Genomic DNA, 8,982 nt, shown 5'->3' with positions numbered 1-8,982 from the left:
AGGGGCAAGCTACAATAATAACGGTCGCTGCTTCTTTCTTCCCTCTCCCAGAGGCCACACCGAGGATGCAGTTGCCCGTTCCTCCCCTGGGGATGCCATTGGCTGCACCCACCTCAGGCTTGCGTGGCTTGTCTCTGCCTGGCCTCACTCTCCTCGCGGCATGGGGGTGAAAAGGGATAGTTGGAGCACTTACTGCCTGTGGATAGGAGCTGCTGCGGCTGGAGAGGCCAGAGAAAGGTAAAGAAGAAGAAATCAAAGGCCATCCAGCCAGCAGCTGCCTCCCGCTGCAGGCAAGAGAAAGCCTGCCTCTCTGGGTGAGGAAGGATCCCTCTTTGTAGTCCGCAGCAGGCCAGACCGCCAGTGTGCACTGCGGGGTCTGTATGCGTAACCCAAAGCGTGGTACGGCCATGTAGTGCGCGAGTGAGCGAGGCTGCGTGTCTAGGAAGCTTCGCCTCGTAAGAACTGTGAGACACCCACGTATTCTCTTAGGTGGAGGACATCCAAGCGACCGGAGTTACAGAAGAGGAAGGGAGGAGAGCAGGAGAAAGAAGTGTCTGAACTGGCAAATTCTCCTGGCAGCACCGAGAGCGAGAGCTGCGGTGAGTCCTGGGCCCTTGGGGCCCTGTCGCCCCTCCTCTGTGTCCCAGTCCCTCCCTGTCCCTCCCCTGGCCCCCTCTCTTTCCCACGCTGCTGTGATTTTCTTTGCTTCCCTGTACCTCTCCTCTACTCTCTATTCTTCTGTCCTGCTCCCTCTTCCTCTCTCCCTTTCTCTCTCTTGTTCTACCGCTCCCTTTTCTTTTTCTCCCTGCGTTTTTGTCCTGTTCTCTCTCCTTCCTTTTTGTCATCCTTCGTCTCTGTCCTGCAGCCCATCACTTTTTTTTCCTTTTCCATCTCTTTGTCCTGAGCTGCATCCGTCTCTTTTTTCCCCACAATTTCTCTGGCCTGTTCCTTGGTGTTCTTTTCCTCTCTGTGCTTGTACATGCCACTCTGTGTCCCTGCCTTCTCTTTCTCTCTCTCTCCTTCCTTCTCTTTCTCTCTCTATCCCTTTGTCTTGCTCGCTGTCGCTGGTTTTTTTTCCATTCTGTATCTCACTGTCCCCGTCCTCCTTCCTGTTCCTCTCTTACTTTCTCTGACCCTTTGTGCTGTTCTCTGCCCCTTTTTTTTTCCATCCTCCATGTCTCTGCAGGGCTTCTAATACCTTTCTTTCTTTCTCCAATCCCCTGTGCTTTTCACGGTCTCTGTCTTTCTCTCTCTCTCGTTGTCTTTATTCTTGTCTGTCGCTCTGTCTTGCTTCCTGTCCCGTTGTTTCTCGCTATATCCCTTTGTCCCGCTCCCTGCCCATATTCTTACTCCTCTCTGTCCTGTTGACCATCCCAGTTTTTTTTCTCCATCTCCATCCTGCCGCTGCCCTGATTTTTCTTTCTCTGCCCTGCTCCCTGTCGCTCTTTCTGTCTCTTTTCCTCTGCCCCCGCTGCTTTTTTCTCCATCTCTGTCCAGATCCCTGTCCCTTTTTTTTTTCTTTTGCTGTCCCTTTGCCCTGCTTCCTTTCGCTATATTTTCTGTCTGTCTCTCTCTGTCCCATTCCCTCTCCCATCCTTTCTAACTGTATTGCCCCGTCCAGCTAGCTGGCTCTTCTTTCCTTTCTCTCTTCCTCAGTATTTTTTTCTTTCTCCGTCTCTCTCTCCCACTGCCCATCGCAGTTGTTTTTTTTTTGTCCAGTGCTGTCCTGCTCTCTGTCCCTTTTTTCTCTCTCTGTCATTCTGTCATGCTCCCTGTGTCTATTTTTTAATTCCTCCATCTCTGTCCTGCAGCCCATCACTATTTTTTTCCTCTTCCACCGCTTTGTCCTGCTCCCTGTCCTTGTCTCTCTTTCCCTTTTTTCTGCCTCCTGTCCTTTTTTCCTTTCTTGCTCCATCTCTCTATCCTGCTCCCTATCCTTCTCACTCTCTCTTTGTTTCTCTGTCCTTCTCCTTGTCTTCCCCCTATTTCTCTGTCCTGTTCTGTCTGTTTTTTTTGTTCTCTGTCACTCTGTCCTGCTCCGTGTCACTATTTTTTCTCACTCCATCTCTGTCCTGCAGCCCAGTGCTTTTTTTTCCCTTTTCTGTCTATCTGTCCTGCTGCCCATCCTAGGCTTTTTCCCCTCCATCTCTGTCCTGCTCCCTGTCTCTTATTTTTGCCTGTCTTTCACTTTGTCCTGCCTCCCTGTCCCTTTTTTTCCCTCTCTCTGTATCACCTTGTCCTGCTCCCTGTCCCTGTCTTTCTCTGACAATCTGTCCCCTGCTCCTTGTCCATCTTTATCCTCTCTCTATCATCCCCCATGCTTCTTTCTTTTTTCTCTTTCTATCCTTCTGCCTCAGTGCTTCTTTGTCCACCTCTGTCCTGCTCCCTGCCGCTTGTTTCCTCTCACTGTCTCTTTGTCCTGCTTCCTGTCCTATCTTTTCTGTCTTTATTTCTCTGTCCTGCTGCCTGTCCATTTGTTTCTTGCTATACCTCCCTGTCCAGCCGGCTCTCCCTTTTTTCCTTTCTCTCCTCTGTCTTGCTCCCTGGCCCTTTTTTCTCTGCCTCTGTCTCTGTTCTCTAGCCCATTGCTGGTTTCCCCCCGCCCCCCTTCTTGGTCTATTTGTACAGATCTGACCCATTCTTTATTTCTCAATCCCTTTGTCCTCTTTCCTGTCCTTTTTCTCTCTCTGTATGCCCTGCACCCTGTCACCGTCTTTGACCCTCCTTTCTTCTTCCTCTCCTTCCCCCCCGCCATCTCTCTATCACTCTTTCCTGCTCACTGACCCTACGCTTTCTTGCTCCATCTCTCTGCAGGGCTCCTCGTTCCTATTTTTCTTGATTTTTCTACCTTTCTGACCTTTTCTTTCTACCTTTCTCTCTCTCTCTGCTCCTCGGTCTTCTCCCTTGTCTTATTTTTCTCTTTCTAGTCCTCTGTCCTGCTCTCCATCACTGTATTTTCTTTCTCCATTTCTCTGCCCCGCTCCCCATCGCTCTCTTTCTTTCTCCATCCCGCTGTGCCGCTCACCATCCCTCCTTCCCTCTCTCCCTCCCTCTTTCTCTATCGTTATCCTTGCATCCCTCATTGTCTCTCCACTCTCCTTATCCCTAATTTTCCTTTTCCATTTCTCTGTCCCGCTTTCAGTCTCTGTTTTTCCTCTGACTTCATCTCTCTGTCATTCTCCCTGTTGCTCTCACTTGCTTTCTATCCCAGTGTCCTGCTCCCCATCCCTCTCTTTTTCTCTGTATCCCATTTTCTTGCTCCCTGTCCCTCACTTGTTTTCTGTATCCCTCTTTCCTTCCTCCTGTCCTTCTTCCCCCTGCCTCTGGCCTGCTGCTTGTCACTGGTTTTTCTTTCTCCCACTCTCCATCTGGGTTCTGTGCCTCTCGTTCTCTCTCTGTCCCTCTGTCCTTCCTCTAACCTGTATTTTGCACTCTCTATCCCTCTGCCCCTAACGCTTCTTTCTCCGTCTCTCAGTCCTGCTCCCTGCCCCCTTTTTCCTCCCACTGTCCATCTATCCTGCTTCCTCTCCCTGGTTATTCTGCCTTTATCCCTCTGTCCTGCTGCCTGTCTCATTGTTTCTAGTTATATCCTCCTGCCCAGCCAGCTGTCCCTTTTTTCCTTCCTCTCTTCCCTACTCTGGCCCTACTTTTTCTTGCTCATCTCTGTCCACCAGCCCATCGTCATTTTTTTTTCCTTCTCTGTCTCTTTGTCTTAATCTGCATCTGGTTCCCCCGCCCTGCCCCCAGTCCCTTGTCCTGCTTTTTGTCTCTCCAAGTCCCGTGCTCTATCCCCATCTTTCTCTCTCTCCCCCTCCTTCCTTTTCCCCCCTTCTTTTTCTCTGTGTCCCTTTGTCCTGTTGCTCATCAGTATTTTTTCCTTCCGTTCCTCTGTCCTGCTCCCTGTCCCTTACTTCTCTGTCGATTCCTCTGTCCTGTTCCCTATCATTATTTTTGCTGTCTGCATCCCACTGCCCTGCTTCCCATTCATCTCTTTCGGCTCTATCCTCCTGTCCTTCTCCTCAGCAGTGTTTTTTCTTTCTCCAGCTCTCTGACCTGCTCCCTGCCCCGCTCTTTTTCTCTCTGTCACTTCCCTGTACCTCTCTCTCTGCAATCTTGTGTCCCGCTCCTTGTCCCTCTCTGTTTATATCCCAGTGTCCTGGTCCCTGTTCCTCTCTTTGCCTCTCTACCCCTCTGTCCCTGTCCTTGTCCCTGTTGTTTCTTTCTCCATCTCTCTCTCTCCTGCTCCCCATCCTCCCCTTTCTCTCTCTTTCTTTCCTCTTCCCTGTACCTCTGCTTTTCCGTATCCTTGCAACCCACTCCCTCTCCCCTTCTGTCTCTATCACACTGTCTTGCTCCCCATCCCTCTCTTTTCTTTCTACCCTTCCGATGTGTGTCCCCCAACCCCCCCTTTTACGTGTCCCAGTCTTTCTCTCTACATCCTTCTGTCATTCTTCTTCCCTTGCTCTTCTTGCTCTTTTTCTCTCTTCCTCTATCCTGCTGCCATCACTGTTTTTTCCTTTTCCACCGCTTTGTCCTGCTCCCTGTCCTTGTCAATCTTTGCCTTTGTTCTGCCTCCGGTCTTTCTTTGTTTTCTCCGTCTCTGTCCTTTTCCCTGTACCTTTTTCTCTCTGCTCCTCAGTCCTTCTCCCTCGTCTTATTTTTCTCTTTCTGCCATCCCTCTCTTTTTTGCTGTGACCCTCTGTGCTGTTCCCTTTCCTTTCTTTCTCCAATTATCTGTTGTCTTACCTGTCCCTCTCTCTCCCTCCCCCGCTCTGTCCTGCTCCCTGTCCCTATTTATTGCTTCATCTGTCTGTCCCGCTCTCTATCTCTGTTTTTTTCTCGTGCTCCATCTCTCTGTCATTCTCTCTGTTGCTCTCATTGTCTCTCTATCCCGGTGTCCTGCTCCCTGTCCCTCTTTCTTTCGCAGTATCCAGCTTTCTGGCTCCCTGTCCGTCACCTGTTTTCTATATCCCTCTGTCCTTCCTCCTGTCTTTCCTCGTCCCTCTGGCCTGCTACCCATCACTATCTTTTTTTTCTTTCTCCCTCTCTCTGCCTCGGTCCCGTCACTCTCCTCCTCTCTCTGTCTCTCGTGTTTCTTTCTCCATCTCTGCCCCGCTCCCTGTCTCTTTTCTCTTATTCTCTCTGTCCTCCATCCTCCCCCTAACTTTTTGTCTGTATATCTCCATACCACTGCTTGTCCCGTCATTTCTCGCTATATCCCCCTGCCCAGCTCGCTGTCCCATTATTCCCCTCTGTCCTGATCCCTGGCCTTTTTTCTCATCCTGCAGTCCATCACTGTTTAATCTGTCTCCATCTCTTTGTCCTCATCTCTGTGTGTCTTTTTTCCCCCTCAATCCCTCTGGCTTGTTCCCTGTCTCTTTCTCTCCCTCCCACCTTCTTTATTCCCCTCATTCAATTTTGCTCTTGATCCATCTGTTCTGCTCCCTGCTCATCATTTTCTCTCTCTTTCCCTCTGTCCTGCTCCCTGACGCTGTTTTTCTTCTGCCATGTCCCTGCAGGGCTCCTCTTCCCTTTTTTTATTGATTTCTCCATCTCACTGGCCTTTTCCCTGTACCTGTTTCTTTCTTTGCTCCTCAGTCCTTCTCCCTCATTTTATTTTTCTCTTTCTGTTCCTCTGTTCTGCTCCCCATCGCTGTATTTTTGTTCTCTGTATCTGCTGCTAGCAGACTTACTCCCGGGACTTACAGACATTAACGAATAAACACTCACTGTCTCATTTGCACTCATGGCTGTGTTTTTAGTCCTTTGTACTTGGTGAGTGGCTGTCACAGAGTCCAGGGGAGCAGGTTACCTCGTGGGTGTAAGGGGCCATGGCTGCAGCTGTCAGCTGGGGCTGGAGGAGCCCCGGGGGGCCAGTGAGGCTGATGGGGATGGCCCTCTGTATCACAGGGCTGCAGCCCCAGGGGATGGTGCTGCTGGGGCATGCCTGCCTGAGAGTGCCAACAAGCTGCAAGGATGTTTCCAACCCACCGGTGCAACAGGCTGCAGGTCACTTGGAGTCAGGCCCCATCAGGGCGTTCCCAGGGATTTTCTGAGAGCTGGTGGAGAGGAAGCAGGAAGAGGGGCAGGAGATGGCTGCCCCCACCTCTCTGGGTACCTGGAGGCCTTCCCACCCCCTGGAAAAGGCGCCGGGTGCCTCCCCAACTCAACAAAACTCCTCCAGCCCCGCTCATCCCATGCAGCTGCCCCCAGCTCCAGCACCTCCCCTGAAGCCTGTCCCGTAGCCACGGACTGCTCCCAAACCCTGTCCTCACGGCAGCAAGCCGCCCCCTGAATATGCTTTATTCTCCATCAATGCAGGTGCCTTTAGCATCAGTTTGGGGAAAGAGCGGTGTCTCCAGAAGCTCCTGCGGAAGGAGGGGTTCCTGCCTGAGGGGAGCCCCAGTAATCCCTGTGGATAACAGTTGCTTGCTCTTTCCCTCTCCCAGAGGCAGCGCTGAGGCCTCAGTTGTGGGTTCCTCTGCGGGGACGTTGTGGACTGCATCTGGCTCAGGTTTGTGTGGGTTGCCTTTGGCCTCATTCTCCGAGCGGCACGGGCGAAAAGGGACAGCTGGAGCGCTTACGGGCTGTGGACAGGAGCTGCCGGGGCTGAAGCTGGAGAGGCCAGAAAAAAGTAAAGCATCTGAAGAATAAAATAAAGGGGATCCAGCCGGCAGCAGCCTCCAGATGCAGACAGGGGACAGCCTGCCTCTCTGGGTGAGGAAGGATCCCTCTCAGTGTAGTCCTCAGCAGATCCGATCACCAACGTGCGCGGCAGGGTCTGTATGCGTAACCAAAAGCACAGTACGGCCATGCTCGTGTGAGGCTATGTATCTGGGAAGCCTCATACTGTAAGAGTTGTAAGACAGCAATCTATTCTTCTAGGTGGATGACAGTCAAGTGACTGGAGCTACAGAGGAGGAAAGGAGGGGGAGAGAAAGGGAGACAGAGAAAGACGTGTCCGAACAGTCAAATTCTCCCAGCACCTCTGACAGCGGGAGCTGCGGTGAGTCCTGGACCCTTGGGGCTGTGTCGCCCTTCTGCATCCCGGTCCCCTCCCTTCTATTTCTCTCACTGCTGTCATTTTTTTCACTTCCCTGTACCTCTCCCTCTCTCATTCTCCCGAGTCCCCCTCTTTCTCTGTCGTTCTGCCTCTCCACGTTCTTTTTCTCTCTATATGCTTCTGTCGTGTTCCATGTCTCTCTTTTTTTCATCCTCTGTCTCTGTCCTGCAGCCCATCGCTATTTTTGTCTTTCTCCATCTATCTGTCTGTCTTCCTATCCCAATTCTTTTTAATTCGTCCCCATCTGCCCTTTAGCCCTTCACAATTCCCACCCCCCAATTCTCTCTGTCTGGCTCCATGTCCCTATTTCTAAATTCCTCTCTCTCTGCCCTGTATTCTAGATATGCTTTTTCTTCCTTTTATTCTCTTGTTCCAGGTCCCTGTCCCAATGTTTTAATGTCTTCCCTCTCTGTCCCATAGCCCATTTTTGTCTTTATTGTTCTCTCTCTGTCTGGCTCCCTGTCCCTATTCTTTAATTCCTCTGTCTCTCCGCTTTAGCTCATCGATTAAAAAAAAAAAAAAAAAAAAAAAAATTTCTCAGTCTCTCTCTGTCCACCTCACTGTCCCCTTTTTAAATTCCTCCCTCTCTGCCCTGTGGGCCATCGCTATTCTTTGTTTTTCTCCATCTCTCTCAGTCTGGTTCCCTGTCCTCCTCTTCTCTGGCCTGTAGCCCATCGCTATGGTTTTTTTCCCCTCTGCCTCTCGCTCTGCCCTGTAGCCGATCACTGCTGTGTCGGCTTTACGCAGCAAGGTTTTGTTAGCTGGGGTGGGGGCGGGCAGGGGCTGCAGGGGTGGCTTCTGTGAGAAGACACCAGGAGTTGCCCCCATGTTGGGCACAGCCAGTTCCAAGACAGATCTGTGGCTGGTCAAAGCTGAGCCCATCAGCAACGCTGGTAGCGCCTCTGTGATGACGTATTTAAGAAGGGCTGAAAAATGCTGCGCAGAAGCTGTAATAGAGAAAATGCGAGTGTGAAACAGCCCTGCTGTTCACCCAGGTCAGTGAAGAAGGAGAGGGAGGCGGTGCTCCAGGCACCAGAGCAGAGATTCCCCTGCAGCCTGTGGTGAAGACCATGGCGAGGCAGGTTGTTCCCCTGCAGCCCATGGAGGTCCGTGGTGGAGCAGACATCCACCTGCGGCCCGTGGAGGACCCCACATCGGAGCAGGTGGATGTGCCTGAAGAAAGCTGTGACCCCATGGAGAGCCCATGCTGGAGCAGGCTCCTGTCAGCAGCTGTGGCCCCGTGGAGAGGAGCCCATGCTGGAGGAGGTTTGCTGGCAGGACCTGTGGCCCCATGGGAGGGACCCCACGCTGGAGCAGAAGAGGAGCATGAGGAGGAAGGAGCAGCAGAGACAACATGTGATGAACTGACTGCAACCCCTGCTCCCTGTCCCCCTGCGCTGCTCGGGGGGAGGAGGTGGAGAAGTCAGGAGTGAAGATGAGCCCCAGAAAAAAAGAGAGGGGTGGGGGGAAGGTGTTTTTCAGATTTGTTCTTATTTCTCATGATCCTACTCTGATTTTGATTGACAATAAATTAATTTCCCCAAGTTGAGTCTGTTTTGCCTGTGACAGTAATCGGTGAGTGATCTCTTTGTCCTTATCTCGACCCACAAGCTTTTTTGTTGTATTTTCTCCCCGTCTTGTTGAGAAGGGGGAGTGATAGAACGGCTTGGTGGGCAGCCAAGGTCACCCCACCAGTTTCCTTCTATCAGACTCCCTGTCCCTATTTTTTAATTCTTGCCTATGTTTCTTATAGCCCATTGCTTTTGAAACTTTCTTTCTACCTCTCCATCCCTATTTTTTTAATTCTTGCATATGTTTCTTGAACCCAGTCGCTTTTCAGATTTTCTTCCTACGTCTCCCTCTATGCAGCTCCGTGTACCTGTTTTTTAATTCTTGTGTATGATTCTTGTATCCTGTCA

General features: G+C 51.3%; 1 long non-coding RNA gene across 2 annotated transcripts; it reads left to right on the top strand.

Annotated features, from left to right (window-relative positions):
- The first annotated feature begins 320 nt into the window (after positions 1-320).
- LOC127019825 (uncharacterized) lies at positions 321-8,503 on the top strand. 2 transcript variants are annotated; one of them, XR_007766981.1, is made up of 4 exons: positions 321-599; positions 6,450-6,514; positions 6,886-7,006; positions 8,059-8,503. It is a non-coding gene; the product is annotated as an uncharacterized LOC127019825 (long non-coding RNA). The 2 variants fall into 2 exon arrangements; XR_007766980.1 differs by having other exon boundaries at positions 6,450-7,006.
- The last annotated feature ends 479 nt before the right edge of the window (positions 8,504-8,982 follow it).

This window comes from Gymnogyps californianus, chromosome 9 (assembly GCF_018139145.2).
Source record: "Gymnogyps californianus isolate 813 chromosome 9, ASM1813914v2, whole genome shotgun sequence".
In the NCBI taxonomy this organism is placed as follows: domain Eukaryota; kingdom Metazoa; phylum Chordata; class Aves; order Accipitriformes; family Cathartidae; genus Gymnogyps; species Gymnogyps californianus.
Note: the sequence above shows the minus strand (reverse complement) of the source record. Positions and strands in the feature narration are given on the sequence as shown.